At 38.1% G+C, this 18366-nt stretch overlaps 1 protein-coding gene across 1 annotated transcript in view; it reads left to right on the forward strand.

Moving 5' to 3' along the window:
- AGBL1 (AGBL carboxypeptidase 1) overlaps positions 1-18366 on the forward strand; it is an 837843-nt gene that overhangs the window by 327697 nt on the left and 491780 nt on the right. The window lies entirely within an intron of this gene.

Here is an 18366-nt window from a genome sequence, read left to right on the forward strand (position 1 = left end):
AAATGTCAAGGGCATCTGAGCACTGTAGTCTGCAGAGTTTTAACAACAGGTGAAAATAAGTGCAAAGTATCTATTTACCGAGTGCTCAACATGCCGTAGTATGGTTCTTAGCACCCTGTCTATGTGACTTCATTGTTTTCAAAAAACAAAATGATTTTATTGTTTCCAGTGTGAAAAAATGCACATCATTATTATAAACAATTCAATATGTATAGAGAAGGCTTAAGGAAGAAATTTAAAGGCACCTAAATTCAGGACTATTGCATTGTATAATTCCAAAGGGCATCATTTACATTATAATCTATTATAATTACATAGTGCCTCTGGAATTTTGTAATGTAGAGGCTCTTCCTGAATCAAGCTGCCCAGAGAAAAACATTATTAGCAAGTTGAAGGAGATATTTTAGCCATTTGTCTATAAATTGACAGCTTTAGGTATATCAGCTGTATCTTTAAGTATATTTCTATTTTAACTTTCATAAGATAATATATTTTATAGTATAATTTATAAACTAACCGCATCTTCCTATGGCAAAAATACAAATTAAATGATCAGTTTTAAAAATAACCATCTTTCAGTATTGATGGGGCCATAATTAATGTAAACAATTTTTCATTATAAACTGTAGAAAGATGAATATTTTGTTTATTCTTAGCAATTTTTTCTGGTTATTTTCTTAAGATAAATTTTTAAAGTAGTCAATTGAGTCAGATGTTATACATATTTTATACTTGATACATATTGTTGCCAGATTACCCTCCTTAGAAAATTCACAGATTATATTCCTTGTACTAATGGATAAAAGTGACTGGTCCTCATATGCTTGTTAACACTACACATCATCAACCTTTTCATTTTCTGTCAATCTGATTGGATAAACATGATTTTATTTTCATTTTTTATATTTATAACTTCTAATTATTACAACTACCTGAAAAAGTAAACTGTTTAATTTCATTTTGCAGACCAAAAAATGAAACTGAGGCAAAAGGAGATTGAGTGACATACTCAAGGTCAGTCCCGTGTCTAATAAGTTTCAGAGTCAGAAATTAAACTCAGGTTCATCTGTTTGCAAAGCTCTTGTTCTTGTTATACAGCCCCACTGTGTCAAAGCTTCTAGACAATCATCCTGGTGTCTTTCCTCTTGAGTGTTTCCAGCATAGAACTTGGGAAGTGGTAAGTGCCCAATATATGTCTTGTAAGTCTAGTTCTGAGTATACCTAATCTTTCTAAAGTCTCTTAAAATATGGCCCTCCAGGTAAGGTCACTCCAGAACAGAAAGGCTCTAAAATGTTTTGCTATAGGTCAGATAGGAAGGTAAAGTTTGTGTACTACTCATTGAAGGTATGATTTTTGTTGAACTTGTGCGCATAACAATCACTTAGCATTTTTAATTCCCTTTTTCTCCTTTTAGTCATCATTTACTGTCTTGAAAGAATTACTGAAGACATACTGGGGAGCCTTGTTTTATGTCTGGGCATTCTCCAACAGGCTAAGGTTTAATAAGCATGGGGTCTGTGGATCCTTCCAAGCTGGATTTATGATCGTGGGACTCTTGGATCATGTGGGGGAATGATTCCCTTTCCCATGATTCGCTGGTCCATGTTTGGCTTCTGAAATGCACATTCCCTGTATGCCTATGGGTGTGAGTTTTGCAGTGCTCACCCACAAAGCTAGGGCAGAGGACCAGGACTCCTCTGCAGGAGGGAGAAGGAGCGACAGGAAGAAGCAGCGCAGACCAGCAAAGGCAGAGGACAACTGGCTGTCACATGGTCAGCTCCCAGCAGGCGTTTCTGTCTCTTTCTTTCTTTCCCTGTCTCTATCTCTGTTTCTCAATCTCTCTCTTTCTGTAACTCATTAAGGCATTGCATCCCCTCTCTGAAAGCTTACATGATCACAAGCTGAAGAACATGTAGGAGAAAGTTCTCTATGTTCTGTGGCCTCTGGGAAATGAATAATTCTATTGATATTCTCTGTAGAAATGATGCTAATGACAAGATGGGGGAGTAAAATTCCCGACTCCCTTGTGAATTCTCATTCCAAGGTTTCAGCTCCAAACTTCTCCTTTCAGGCACAGGCCAGGGCAATTCAAAGCTCCTGCTGTAACATCTCTCTGTGAAATGTTTGCTATCCGAAAATCATAATCTCTTCGCAGTTAAAGCTTAACCTCTACCAGTCATCTGTTCCTTCCACATGGAACTCAACTGCTCTTCCTGGGAGCTGACAAAGGAGCTTAAACTTGCAATCATGTTTAATTCCTGAGTTTCATTCGTCACATTTTAATTTAGATTGCTTTGCTATTTTGTACTGTTTGAAACAGAGCAGAATTATTGGTGGATGGAAATTTTTGCTTCATTTGGTTTTTAGAAAAATTTAAGAATTTTGAGACATGAAGCAGAGGTTGAGTGTTTGGATGAAAATGTCAATCTGGGTTCTGGTTCTACCCTGTTTATCCATCTCCGTGTCAAGATGCTCTAAGGGGAGATGGGCAAAAGGGTTTTTAATCTTCCTTTGCATTACTTTCCTTATATTTAAAAATGGGGAAAATTGTTATTCTGATTCAGAAGGGGTCTGAGGAACTATAATTTTTCCTCACTTTCTCCTGCCCTCACTGGGAAAAAAGTAGGGGTGGAGGTCTCAGCCATTTTGAATGTGAAGATATTCTCCTAGACAAAAAAACAAAAAATGAACATTATAGGAATAGTGTAATCTCACAGCTTTTGTTTACAACTTTATAAAATGAAAGACAGTCACATATTTAAATTTTAAAAAATATGCAGAAGTAACTGTTTTCTGCCTTAAATTCCTGCCTGGCAAATGCCTGTCAGTAATTCCCAAATCATGGTCTGTAGAGAATTTGCAGGGCATCCGCAACGCATCTTCAGACAAGTGGAAGGAGGTGGAGAGACCCATGAAGAACATGGCACTTGGTGCAACCGTCCAAACCTCTGTCCATAAACCACAGACATAGTATGGACTCAGAGAGCACTGAGGGCCCTGGTTCTAGAGGGCAACACACTCAATCTTGCTGATGAACTTGTTCGTAGAGATCAAAATGGAAATTATTTGCTCTGGGAACTCTTAAGGTCCTGCTGCTAAGTCATTTGCATAGTGTTAAATGATGCATAGTGCTGCGGCTGGATTCTGGGAGTGTGTTCCCAAGGGTTTCCTCACTTACACCCCATTCCCACCACTGCCTGCATACACAGAAGGTGTCAGGAGCTTGAGGACTCCATTTGCCTTCCTCAGACATTGCCGTTTTGAATAAATATTACTATTTATTATCCCCAAATTTAGAGTTATTAATTATATCAGCATAAACCTAATTTATGCCATCATAAACAGCGATAATAAATGCTGCCAAATTCTAATACCCAGCTCTTGCCAACTGTGCCTGTAGTTGATGGGTTTCCCCCCCTCACTTCCCAGAAGCATTAAATTAAAAATGATTCAGTGTTGCAGAATCATTGATCAAGTTGGGGCTGAGGCTCCTCAGGAAATGCACTTGTTTTGTTCAATGCTTTGCTCTTTCATTGGCCGGGCAGCTTCTGATGTCTGTCTGCATTCCAGTGTTTCTCCTTTCCTTCCTCCCCTCCTCTGATCCTTCTATAGGAGGAAGAAATCCGGGCAGGGATGCAGGGATAGAGGGAGGTAGATGAGCATCTATTATTTTATTCTAAATTTCCCCTTTAGACATCTCTCTTCTTAGCATCCCCACTTCTAACACTTTATTTCAACATAAACTTAGAAATCTTTATAAAGCAAACCCTTGGGCATAATATAGGTAAGTTATTTCTCAATTTCTATCACATCTATCATGTATTTAGGGATGGATGTGATACATGGCTTCCTAAAATACGTGAAAGCCTATAATGGGAAAATAGGAAGCATAGCTCTGAGAACCCCCACCAAAACTGAGGAAGCTTTTTCTTTGGGTATTTACTCTCAGGGGTGCTCTGATTTTGCAGAGGAAGAGGAGAAGCCTGTCCCCGTGTTATCAGAACTGTAATGCAATCTCACTGCTTTTCTCAAGGAGAAACAGTTTTTACTTTTCCTTCATTCTCCCTGGCTTTTACTTTGTTTTCATCAGTGATGATTGTGGTGGTGATGTAGTATAAAAAAATTCCAACAAGACAGCCAGAAGAAGACCCACTTTAGGTCAAAGTTAGCTTCTTTATAGCTGTGTGGCTTTGGACAATTTACTTAACTTCTCTACTCCTGTTTGCTCCACTTTTTAAGGGAGTAGTAAGCCCTAACCACTGCACCTCACTTGATTAATATCACAATCAAGTACCATAGTACTTCAAAACTATTAAGTACTGAACAAAGGTAATGGTTCCTTTTATTGTGTTCTGATGCCTAAATTTCAGTGGTAGGGCATCTATGTTCTTCTCAATGGTAGGGCCAAGCAGTCTTAATAATCTTTTTCCTGCTTTTCATTTTTTAGTTTTGCAAAGAGATCCAGGATAAGCCATGGCAATAGGATAGAAATTCTAAATTTTGCAGAGGAAGAGACAAGGTCAAAGATACATATATATAAAATATATATATACTATTTTATATATAAAATATATAATATATTTTATATATAATATATATTATATAATATATTTTATATATAATATGTTATATAATATATATTATATATATTATATATAATATAATATATATATAATATATATTATAATATATAATATATATTATATATAATACATATAATATATATTATATATATAATATATATTATATATTATATATATAATATATATTATATATAATATATATATAATATATATATAGAGAGAGAGCTTTAACAAGCTCTCTCTGGTTATCCTTTTGATTTTAAAATTATGGGGCAAGTATAGAACCGAATAGGTTGTACAAAAATTTCAGCAACAGAGAAAGCTTGGAACTGAGTAGTTCAGCTAATGCCTTTTTTCCTCATGCTTACTCATCAAATAGATTTAACTGGCACCTTAGAATGGACAAAAACCCTGGCTTCTTGCCTTCAGAAGCCAGCCTATCATCAGCCTCCATCAAGGTATCTCCAAGAGCTTTTCAGGGTGTCTGTAATGAGCAGCATCTGTGGTACATGGAGTCTGTCTTCCCCAGCCTGGGGACTGCCTCCCTGGGGTGGGTACCCAAGCCTCAAGATCACAGAAGCCCAGTTTCCTAGAAAAGTGCACCCTATCAGGAACTAGAAGGAATTGCACCTCGAAGGCTGGCATTGGAAAATTGCCCGAGAGCCTTCTGCTCTCTGTTCTGGATCACTCTGCCTGGCAGTCTGGAGTTTCTAAGCAGGAAAGTCAAAGGCAGCATATATACTTTGATAATGCAGATCCACCTCCCCGCCGCGATTTCCAGGTTGTCTTTTCCTTGGCTATTCATCTCTCTGAGCCACATAGCCCTTTTGAATTATTAGCCTTACTCCTTTATTGCCCAGCTTCCTTCTTGCAAACATGCTCCCATACATCTTCACTCCACAGAAAATGCTTTCTTCTCTATTTACAGCTTCTTTCTGCCCCCTACCCTTCCCTCTGGTCCAATAACTAACGGCCAAGGAGATAAATAAGAGACATAACTCTTTTTGGCCATTTTTTTTTGTCGTTACTCTGCAGAGTAATATATACATAATAACAAGGAAACAAATCTTATTACTAAAGTAATTACAATAAATAAAAAATAACTGAGAGTGGAGCTTAAAGAAGGGGACATAGCAGCGTAGTGATTACAGCAGGATTTTAAAATTTTAATTTACTAGTGCCAGTCTCTGCTACTCTGTTCATACCCCGCTTAGGAGATTGTGTCTAATTAGGGATTGGTTGTTATTGGTCTTTGAAAGCACCCACTCCTAGCTGACTTATCCCTAGGTCTTTAAAGGAGACATTTGGCCCAAGGAATCCCTTGAAAAATCTCTTTGTCAGCAGCTCAATGTTGGAAAATAGCAGCATTTAGCATGTTAAGTTTCATCATCATCAAAGCTTGGGAATTGCAAATAATTACTTGGCATTTTTCCCTCTGTAGATAACATTCTCTTAACTAGTCTATACAGACATGCATTCACCCCAACATCCGTGGATCTCCAAGTCGAGGACACAGTACACCCTTTTGTAGAATACACTGGTGCTGACCAGTCTTAGAGTTAGACCATTTTTCTTTATAGCCAATCTAATTTTATCCAAAAGCAATTTATGTCCTTTGTTTCCACAGAGGAAGTGTGGAATGTTTATTTTTCTTCATTAATCATGACTATTATCCTATTTCTAATAGTCATCTTTCCAAGTCCTTTTGGTATTTGAGTTGCTTCTCTTTCTTTTTGAACCTAAATCTTGTATGTTCAGTGTTTAGTCCTGATACACAGTGTTTTAACTATAATTGTCAGTGTTTGGTTTCCTTAACCTTCTCCAAGTTGCTCTTGAGTGTGGAAGGATGAGGTGCAGCATAGTGGCTTTCCCATGCATCTTAGCATCTTTCTACAACACCATCCCTAAACTTCAAGTGCATTTATTAATTCATGTGACCATGTGTCCTTCTAAGTTGCTCTAAACAAGTGGTCTTGGTCGTCTACACATTTGAAATATAGGGCAAATACAAAATTTAGACACAGTTACTACAACACTTCTTTCCTAAACCACTGCCATCCCCACCATCTCTACTATCACCACCACCATCAGTGACATTACAAGAAAATGGCAAATATTGAATGAGCATTTAACACATGCTTGACAATGCCAAGTACTTTACATATATTATCTTTTAATTCTCACACAACCCTCTGTGGTAAATATTAATAATATCTTGACTTTACTAATGAAAAAAGTAATATTTTAAGAGCAAAATAAGTGTCCCAGGGCATTCAGAACACAGATAGTATTTGGATAAAAAGAATATTCAATTCAGTTTCTTTCTTTTTTTATTTTGATTCTAGATCCTGCCCACTAACCACTACATTATATATGGAATCAGAAGTTATAGAATTCTGTAATGTTAGAGGTGAAAGGCATCTTACATTTCAACAAATCGGCCCCACCCTTTCTTTATAGAAGAGAAAAATAAAAGATGCTCAGTAAGATAGCAGTAGGTTCTTAAATCTCCACAATGTTAGAGTTGAATTTGAAGTCCAGGCCTAAAACTTTCCCCCACTGAATCTCCATTACATGCAAGGATAACATATTTGCAATCTAGGCAGACATTTATGTAAACTATTATGCATAATATTATGACATTTGGGAATGCAAAGCAAAGATAAGTTATTCATTAAGACAGATAATGCAGGATTGAATGGTGGTTCTATTTTTAGTTCTTTGTGAAATCTACATGCTGTCTTCCATATTGATAATAATTTACATTCCTATCAACAGTCTATAAGTGGTCCCTTTTCTCTGTTTCCTCACCAACATCTGTTATTTTTTAATCTTTTTAATAGTAGCCATTCTGAATGGTATAAGATATTATCTCATTGTGGTTTTAATTTACATTTTTCTGATAATTAGTGGTGTTGGGTATTTTTTAGGTGCTTGTGGGACATTTGTATATCTTCTTTTGAAAAATGTCTATTCATACCCTTTGCCCACTTTTTAATGGGGTTATTTATTTATTTTTTGTTGAGTTGTTTGAGTTCCTTGTAAATTCTGGATATTAGTCCCTTTTCGGATGGATAGTTTGCAAATATTTTTTCCCATTCTGCACGTTGTCTGTCCACTCTGTTGATTATTTTGCTGTGGAGAAGCTTTCTGGTTTAATTTTCCCATTTAAAATTCACAGTAGCAAAGATGTGGAATCAACCTAAGTGTCCATCAATGGATGATTGAATAAATAAAATGTGGTATAAGTACACAATGGAATACTATTCAGCCATATAAAAGAATGAAATCATGTTATTTGCTGCAACATTAATGGAACTGGAGGCCATTATCTTAAGTGAAAAAAACTCAGAAATGGAAAGACAAATACTGTATGTTCTCACTTATAAGGGGGAGCTAAATAATGTATACACGTGAACATAGAGTATGGAATGAAAGACACTGGAGACTCAAAAGGATAGGGAGGTGAGGAGTAGGTGGGTGATGAGAAATTACTTAATGAGTTCACTGTACATTATTCAGGTGATAGGTACACTAGAAACCCAGACTTTATCATTATGCAATATATTCATGTAACCAAATTGCACTTGTACCCCTTAAATTTATATTAAAAAGAGAGAATGCAAAGAGTTCTGCGTAGAGATGGTCAAAACATCACAAATATTTTAGCCTGTCTAATATAGCTTCCCAGAGGTAGTTGGATGTCTAAGGGTGCTTTAAAATGGGAGGCAGAATACCCTTGGAAGAAGAGTGATAGTATCTCCAGACCAGCATTTTCTTAATGGCTTCTGCAGGACGCTAGCAGATTGGTGCTAATAGATGTTTCACACAAGAGGGTGCTATGGCTTGAAAAGTTCAAAAAATTTTGGGTAAACAAATTTTCTTTTAATTGTAGAAATGTTCAGTGCCATTAAAATATTAACATGCATGGAGGCTCTCCAAGATGGGAAAAAATATATGCCATTTCCTGAAGTTATTTGAACAGGGTCACATTTGTTGAAGTACACCTAAACTATCTAGAGGAACATTAACGGTCACTCAACTTGGGCAATGTTTCCCCAGGCTTTTAACTGAGATGCAGACATAAAATTAAGCCTACTTAGAAAGAAGCACATTAGCATCGTGGCTAAGAACACTTAGAATGGAGCTGTATTGCTTGGGTTTGCCATTTACTAGCTGTGTGACCTTGGACAAGAAACTTGTCATAGGTTGGGTTATTTATGACACAGTCTCCAAGATGGAGACTTGCTGTAGGAAATTAGTTGTGTTGAGTTCTTGGGAATAACACCTATGAGAGCGTAAGGGAAGCTGGATTGGGCATAGAGTACAGTTGAATTGTGATGCATTTGCTATTACGAAGGCCTCAGATGATCAGTGGGTACCACTAACGCTGGGATGCCTCTTTACCCAATGGCCTTTCAGTGTCTGGAATTAAGGCAAGTGGACTGAGCCTTTCCTTTGTACTCCCCACCAGTGATCCGTTCTTGAATATGAGCTTCCTGTAGGGAGGGTATACAACCCCAGGGAAAGAAGATCCCTTTGGCTGAGGGCAATTCCTAGGGGAAGTACTCAGTTGTGAGCTTCAGCAGCCAGTAGCAGCTGAGGAATGAGTTCCTTGGTCCTAACGGTACTCTGAGGGATACACCACAGTATCTGCTGTGCTTCAGTTTCCTCATCTGTAAAACGGGGATAATAGCAAGTAATGAACTTTTTAATAAGGCCATTATGAGTTAAGTGAGTTACTATATAATATGCCTGATATTTAATAGTGTTCTTATACATGTTAAAATAAACAACACTTATAAGAACAGTTATTATACTTTAACACCTATAAAATCACTATTAAATAAACTAAATAGTGTATTTAGCATGAAGCCTTATTAAGCTCTTTCGATGGCTTAATCATATTGCTAACTCATTTTTAGTTCATTGTCAAATAAAGCATCTAAGTTTTTTTTATATTAATTGTCATTAACCTGAATGTTTCCTGGTATGTCACGGTGTAGTTGATCTAAATGGATCAAGTCTTGAACCCATGCTTATCCCAATTTCATCCAATTAGATTCCATTCTTCTGAGACCACTTTGGATCTTTAATCTGTCATCCATTTTGTACACTAAGTTGTGCTCTTATAAATGTTATGATTATTCACATTTATAGTTAAGACAATGAAAACTGAAAAAACAAAGAGAATATATCCTTCATTCCTAATGTATTAAAAACAAGTGTCTATATGTCATAGTATTTTCACATGACTTTTTTTTCATAGCTTTTTCTTAGCCTTGGACAAAGAGGCTATTACTGCATTTTCTGCTGCGTTCCTTCTCTAATAATGTAGATATCACTGTTATAAGAATGGCCCACTCTTTCAGAAGGTACCCCCTCAGACAGTTCATGTATTTGATAAACAAACAAACAAACAAACAAACAAAATTCAGTCCAGGCCAAGATGTAATTTGAGTAGAGATGATTAAATATTGACTCGTTTCTAAGAAGTGGATTGTGATTTTGACATGACCTAAAGGGAACTGTATTCATGGAAAAGATGGCCTATTCCAATATAATGTCAAGAGATTTGATGCTAGCATAGCTGAGATCAATTTTTCTTTTATTTTCATAAATGCGGTGTTAAATGAAAATGTCCAAAGCTTGGGATGTGCTTTCCAATGTCAGGGCAAAAAATTCGAGTGTTTATGAGTCCTGATCAGGCTGGGCTTCTCTCTAGAAGGGGAGACTGCAGCACATTAGTGCCTGTCATTTGTGATAGTAACTGTGGTAACTCAGCCAGCAAGACTCCTTTCAGCAGTAATCAGGGCCATTGATGTCCATCTGATCTCAGGTGGGGAACACTTTTTTATAAAAAAAAATGTAATTCAATATCTAGCTATTAATCTAGCCATCTTGGCACTGCATTATTGAGTGTTCTAATTCAGTGGATTTGGCCACTGAGAGACTCAGCCATAATGCATGTAATGTAACGGATATCATCTGAAAAACAATTGTTCTCCTTGGCTAGGTTATTTAAAGCCATTGAATAACATAAAATAGATTATATATCCATAATAGTACTGAGAATCATTTCATTCAACCTAGTTTTTCATTGTATGGAAAAAGAAATAGGCTTAGCAATTCGATGCTATGTAAAAAGTTTACCCAGTTTCCTGGCATAGATAAGATCAAGTCAAAAGACAATGGACTCTTCCATTCCAGTGATACGCAATTTCTCTTGGACAAAGATCTTATCCCTATTATTCCACAGAGGAAGACAATGTGAGCTCTACGTGAATAGATTTCTGTGACTTGATCATACAACCATGGAATCTTAGAGAACTTAACATCTAGTTCAGTTTTTCAACTTGCACTTAAAATTCCTTTATAGCATTCATGACATGTGGCCAAATAGCCTGTGCTCTAGCATGTCTATAGTGTGTGAACTTATTTCCTCTCATGTGAACTTATTTCATTTTTGATAGTCCTCTTAGAAAGTCATTTCTTAAACCATGTTAATATATTTCCTCTCAAAGCTTCTACCCTTCATGCCACATACAGTAAGTTGAATTACTCTTCTTTGGACTTTCACACAACTGAAGACTACCCTCATATCACCTCTATATGTTTTCCTTTCTCCACAGTAAGAATCTGTAGTTTCTTCAATCACTTGTCTTGGGATGTATTTTTGGATCTCTCCATCATTCCGATTGTTATCTGAATTACCTCACTCATTAATGCAATAAATGTTCATTGAACATATCCTAAGTAAGAAACATTGGTAAACCTGTGGATGTAACATTGAACAGAGCAAGCTGTTTACAGTAGAGAGGTGGAAACAGACAATTCAAAATAGTATCATACAGTGTTAGACATCATCTGATGGCTGTTAGCCATACAGATGCCCAGAGAAAGGGGACCTAATTTGGTCCTGAGGTCTGAGACAACTTCTTGTAGCATCTACATTGAGAGCTGAAGGACGGGTTAGCCAGTGGCAAAGAGTGTAAGTGCAGTAGAAGCAGGGAGGTGTCAGAGCATGCTGGTCTACATGAGAGACCGGCATGTTCACAGCCCAGGAATATCTAAGTTTTTATTACGATGGAATTCCCAGATGACCACCATTATTATTCTGAAAACCCAATTGCTATTCATGAAGCCTGAAGCATGAAGACTTAAGCTCTTTTGATGGCCTAATCCTATTGCTAACTCATTTTCAGCTTATTGTCAAATAAAGCCTCGAAGTTATTTTTTTTATTAATTGCCATTAACCTGAAAGTATCTTTCTGTATCACTCTATAGTTGATCTAGATGGATCAAGTCTTGAATCACACTTATCCCAGTTTCATCCAATTAGATTCCATTCTTTGGAGACCACTTTGGATCTTGAATCTGCTATCCATTTCATTTGGCTTTCTACTAATTTACATGGAAACTTCAGAGCTGACAAGAATTTCTTTTATCTTTTTATCATGTCATTGATACATTTGTTGAACTTGAGAGAACCAAGGACAGTGTACTAGAAGACATATCAACAAAGGCACAAGTCCATTTAGTTATGATCATTCAACCACTTTCTAATCTATTTTAGTGCTGCCATTGAACCCATCTTTCTTTATATAACTTGCAAGGATATCTTGAGAGACTTTTGCAAATTCCTCACTGAAGGCCTGTTAAGCTCTGTCTCCTTATCTAATAACCTGTCAAAGTGTGAAACAAAGTTGGGCTGGCACAGCTGGAACAATTCCCAAAATTGTTCTTGGTTACAGGTGCTGGTTTTTATGAGTTCTACTTCCTTTCCTAAGAGACCCCATATTTCCCTGTTAATATGTTCCAGAATTTTGCTGAAGATCAGTGTCAAGCTCACTGGTTTCATCTTCCATTTTCTCTTTTTTCAAAAATGGAGACATATTTGCTCATCCTTAGTCTTGATAATTTCCCATAGATTACTGACATTGTCTTAAGCTAAGGGTGGGCTCAGCCACTGCCTTTGAAGAGTGAAGAGGAGACCCCAGCTCCTGACTTAGGATGATTCAGACTTCCCACAGGCACCTCTCATAATTGAGAACTTGCAGCACTTAGTCTTACCTATCCCCAGAATAGATCATTCATCATGCTTGTTGGGATGATTTAGTCTGGGGGTGTGAAACTGCAATTCCTTTGACCTTGGTTCACTGAACTGACATGTTACATATGGGCCCAAATCATTGTAACTTCAGGTATTTTAATCTAGAAAATGCTTTATGACACTACATTGTTTTACTTCCATTGACTTAATGCTCTGTAGTACTAACCAAGTTCCCTCTTGGATATGAGTAGATCATAGATGGCAAAGACTGAACATTTTTTGATAGTGTGACATGCTATCAAAGATACATGACTAAGATATGTCCTGCATATCTTGGCACTTTTGTCCACATGTGGTAAGCTTTCAGGGGTTAAAGAGCAAAATTTGGGGGGTGGCTGGCAAGATGGCTCAATAGGAACAGCTCCAGTCTATAGCTCCTACCGAGATCAACACAGAAGGCAAGTGATTTCTGCATTTCCAGCTGAGGTACCTAGCTCATCTTCATCTCATTGGGACTGGTTAGAAAGTGGGTGCAGCCCATGGAGGGTGAGCAGAAGCAGGGTGTTGCCTCACCTGGGAAGTTCAAGAGGTCAGGAAACTCCCTCGTAGCCAAGGGAAGCCGTGAGGGACTGTGCCATGAGGAACGATGCATTATGGCCCAGATACTATGCTTTTCCCACAGTCTTTGCAACCGGCAGACCAGGAGAATCCCTTGGGTGCCTACACCACCAAGGCCCTGGGTTTCAAGGACAAAACTGGGTGACTGTTTGGGCAGACACTAAGCTAGCTGCAGGAGTTTTTTTTTTTTCATACCAAAGTGGTGCAGGAATGCCAGCAAGACAGAACCATTCACTCCCCTGGAAAAGAGGCTGAAGCCAGGGAGCCAAGTGGCCTAGCTCAGTGGATCCCACTCCCATGGAGCCTAGCAAGCTAAGATTCACTGGCTTGAAATTCTTGCTGCCAGCACAGCAGTCTGAAGTCGACCTGAGATGCTCTAGCTTTGTTGGGGGAGGGGTGTCCGCCATTACTGAGACTGGAGTAGGCAGTTTTCCCCTCACAGTGTAAACAGAGCCGCCCAGAAGTTAGGATTGTGCAGAGCCCACTATAGCTCAGCAAAGCTGCTGTAGCCAGACTTCCTCTCTAGATTCCTCCTCTCTGGGCAGGGTATCTCTGAAAGAAAGGCAGCAGCTCCAGTCAGGGGCTTATAAATAAAACTCCCATCTCCCTGGGACAGAGCACCTGGGGGAAGGGGTGGCTGTGGGCACAGCTTCAGCAGACTTAAAACATTCCTGCCTGCTGGCTCTGAAGAGAGCAGTGGATCTCCCAGTACAGCACTAGAGTTCTACTAAGGAACAGACTACCTCTTCAAGTGGGTCCCTGACTTGTGTGCCTCCTGACAGGGAGATATCTCCTAGCAGGGGTCGACAGACACCTCACACAGAAGAGCTTCGGCTGGCATCCGGTGAGTGCCCTTCTAGGATGAAGCTTCCAGAGGAAGGAACAGGCAGCAATCTTTGCTGTTCTGCAGCCTCTGCTGGTGATAGCTAGGCAAACAGCATCTGGAGTGTACCTCCAGCAAACTCAAGCAGACCTGCAGCAGAGGGGCCTGACTGTTAGAAGGAACACTAACAATCAGAAAAGAATAGCATCAAAATCAACAAAGAGAACATCCACACAGAAACCCCATCCGAAGGTCACCAACATCAAAGACCAAGGTAGATAAACGCACAAAGATGAGGGAAAATGTCCAAAAATGCTGAAAATTCCAAAAACCAGAATGCCTCTTCTCCAAAACCTCACAACTCCTCACCAGCAAGGGAACAAAACTGGATGGAGAATGGGTTTGACGAATTAACAGAAGGAGGCTTCAGAAGGTGGGTAATCACAAACTCCTCTGAGCTAAAGGAGCGTATTCTAACCCAATGCAAGGAAGCTAAGAACCTTGAAAAAAGTTAGAGGAATTGCTAACTAGAATAACTTTAGAGAAGAACATAAATGACCTGATGGAGCTGAAAAACACAGCAGGAGAACTTCATGAAGCATGCACAAGTATCAATAGCCAAATCAATCAAGTGAAAGAAAGGATATCAGAGATTGAAGATCAACTTAATGAAATAAAGTGTGAAGATGTGATTAGAGAAAAAAGAATGAAAAGGAGTGAACAAATCCTCCAAGAAATATGGGACTATGTGAAAAGATCAAATCTATATTTGATTGGTGTACCTGAAAGTGACGGGGAGAATGGAACCAAGTTGGAAAACACTCTCCAGGATATTATCCGGGAAAACTTCCCCAACCTAGCAAAACAGGCCAACATTCCAATTCAGGAAATACAGTGAACAATACAAACAGCAACTTCATCAAGAAGAGCAACCCTAAGACACATAATCGTCAGATTCACCAAGGCTGAAATGAAGGAAAAAATGTTAAGGGCAGCCAGAGAGAAAGGGTGGGTTACCCATAAAGGGAAGCCATCAGAATAACAGCGTATCTCTCTATGGAAACCCTACAAGCCAGAAGAGAGTGGGGCCAATATTCAACATTGTTAAAGAAAAAAAAACTCAGAATTTCATATCCAGCCAAACTAAGCTTCATAAGTGAAGAATAAAATCCTTTACAAACAAGCAAATGCTGAGGTATTTTGTCATCACCAGGCCTACCATGCAAGAGCTTCTGAAGGAAGTACTAAATATGGAAAGGAAAAACCAGTACCAGCCACTGCAAAAACATACCAAATGGTAAAGAACATCGACACTATGAAGAAACTGCACCAACTAATGGGCAAAATAACCAGCTAGCATCATAATGACAGGATCAAATTCACACATAACAATATTAACCTTAAATGTAAATGGGCTAAATGCCCCAATTAAAGGACATAGACTGGCAAATTGGATAAAGAGTCAAGACCAATCGGTGTGCTGTATTCAGGAGACCCATCTCACATGCAAAGACACACATAGGCTCAAAATACAGGGATGGAGGAAGATTTAGCAAGCAAATAGAAAGGAAAAAAAGCAGGGGTTGCAATCCTCATCTCTGATAAAATAGACTTTAAACCAACAAAGATTTAAAAAGACAAAGAAGGGCCTTACATAATGGGAAAGGGATCAATGCAACAAGAAGAGCTAACTGTCTTAAATTTATAGGCACCCAATGCAGGAACACCCAGATTCATAAAGCATGTTCTTAGAGACCTACAAAGAGACTTAGACTCCCACTCAATAATAGTGGGAGGCTTTAACACCCCACTGTCAATATTAGATCAACGAGACAGAAAATTAACAAGGATATTCAGGACTTGAACTAAGCTCTAGACCAAGTGGACCTAATAGACATCTACAGAACTCTCCACCTCAAATCAACAGAATATACATTCTTCTCAGCACTGCATAGCACTTAATCAAAAATTGACCACATAATTGGAAGTAAAACACTCTGTAGCAAACACAAAAGAATGGAAATCATAACAAACGGTCTCTCAGACCAAAGTGCAATCAAATTAGATCTCAGAATTAAGAAACTCACTCAAAACTGCACGACTACATGGAAACTGAAAACCTGCTCCTGAATGACTACTGGGTAAATAACAAAAGTAAGGCAGAAATAAAGAAATTCTCTGAAACCAGTGAGAACAAGGACACAACATACCACAATCTCTGAGACACAGCTAAAGCAGTGTTTAGAGGGAAATTTATAGCACTAAATGCCCACAGGAGAAAGTGGGAAAGATCTAAAATTGACAAGCTAACATCATAATTAAGGAACTAGAGAAGCAAGAGCAAACAAATTCAAAAGCTAGCAGAAAACGAGAAAATACTTAGAGCAGAACGGAAGGAGATAGAGACATGAAAAACCCTTCAAAAAATCAATGAATCCAGGAGCTGATTTTTTTGAAAAGATTAACAAAATAGATAGAACACTAGCCAGACTAATAAAAAATAAAAGAGAGAAGAATCAAATAGACATAATAAAAAATGATAAAGGGGAGATCACCACTGATCCCACAGAAATACAAACTACCATCAGAGAATACCATAAATACCTCTATGCAAATAAGCTAGAAAATCTAGAAGAAATGAATACATTCCTGGACACATACACCCTCCCAAGATTAAACCAGGAAGAAGTCGAATAGACCAATAACAAGTTCTGAAATTGAGGCAGTACTTGATAGCTTACCAACCAAAAACAGTCCAGGACTGGACAGATTCACAGCTGAATTCTACCAGAGACACAAAGAGGAGCTGGTATCATTTCTTCTGAAACTATTTCAAACAATAGAAAAAGAGGGACTCCTCCCTAACTCATTTTATGAGGCCAGCGTCATCCTGATACCAAAACCTGGCAGAGACACAACAGAAAAGAAAAATTCAGGCCAATATCCCTGATGAACATCAATGTGAAAATCCTCAATGAAACACTGGCAAACTGAATCCAGCAGCACATCAAAAAGCTTATCCACCACAATAAAGTCAGCTTCATCCATGGGATGCAACATATGCAAATCAATAAACATAATCCATCACAGAAACAGAACCAATGACAAAAACCACATGATTATCTCAGTAGATGCAGAAAAGGCCTTCGATAAAATTCAACAACCTTTCATGCAAAAAACTCTCAATAAACTAGGTGCTGATGGAACGTATCTCTATCATACTGAATGGCAAAAGCTGGAAGCATTCCCTTTGAAAGCCAGCACTAGACAAGGATGTCCTCTTTTACCACTCCTATTCAACATAGTATTTGAAGTTCTGGCCCGGGTAATCAGGCAAGAGAAAAAAATAAAGGGTATTCAGATAGGAAGAGAGGAAGTCAAATTGTCTCTGTTTGCAGATGACATGATTGTATATATAGAAAACCCATTGTTGCAACCCCACATCTCCTTAAGCTGATAAGCAACTTCAGCAAAGTCTCCATATACAAAATCAATGTGTGAAAATCACAAACATTCCTATACACCAATAACAGACAGAGAGCCAAATCATAAGTGAACTCCCATTCCCAATTGCTACAAAGAGAATAAAATACCTAGCAATACAACTTACAAGGGATGTGAAGGATCTCTTCAAGGACAGCTACAAACCACTGCTCAACGAAATAAGAGAGGATATAAATAAATGGAAAAACAATCCATGCTCATGGATAGAAAGAACCAATGTAGAGAAAATGGCCATACTGCCCAAAGTAATTTATAGATTGAATGCTAACCCCATCAAGCTACCATTGACTTTCTTCACAGAATTACAAAATCAACTTTAAATTTCATATGGAACAAAAAACAAGCCCATATAGCCAAGACAATCATAAGCAAAAAGAACAAAGCTGGAGGCATCATGCTACCTGACTTCAAACTATACTACAAGGCTACAGTAACCAAAACAGCATGGTAATGGTACCAGTACCAAAACAGATACATAGACCAATGGAACAGAACAGAGGCCTCAGAAATAATGCCATACTTCTACAACCATCTTATCTTTGACAAACCTGACAAAAACAAGCAATGGGGAAAGGATTTCCTATTTAATAAATGGCATTGAGAAAACTAGCTAGCCATATGCAGAAAACTGAAACTGGACCTCTTCCTTACACCTTTTACAAAAATTAACTCAAGATGTATTAAAGACTTAAACATAAGACCTAAAACCATAAAAACCCTAGAAGAAAACCTAGGCAATACCATTCAGGACATAGGCATGGGCAAAGACTTTGTGACTAAAACA

This window comes from Pan troglodytes, chromosome 16 (genome assembly GCF_028858775.2).
Source record: "Pan troglodytes isolate AG18354 chromosome 16, NHGRI_mPanTro3-v2.0_pri, whole genome shotgun sequence".
Classification (NCBI taxonomy): domain Eukaryota; kingdom Metazoa; phylum Chordata; class Mammalia; order Primates; family Hominidae; genus Pan; species Pan troglodytes.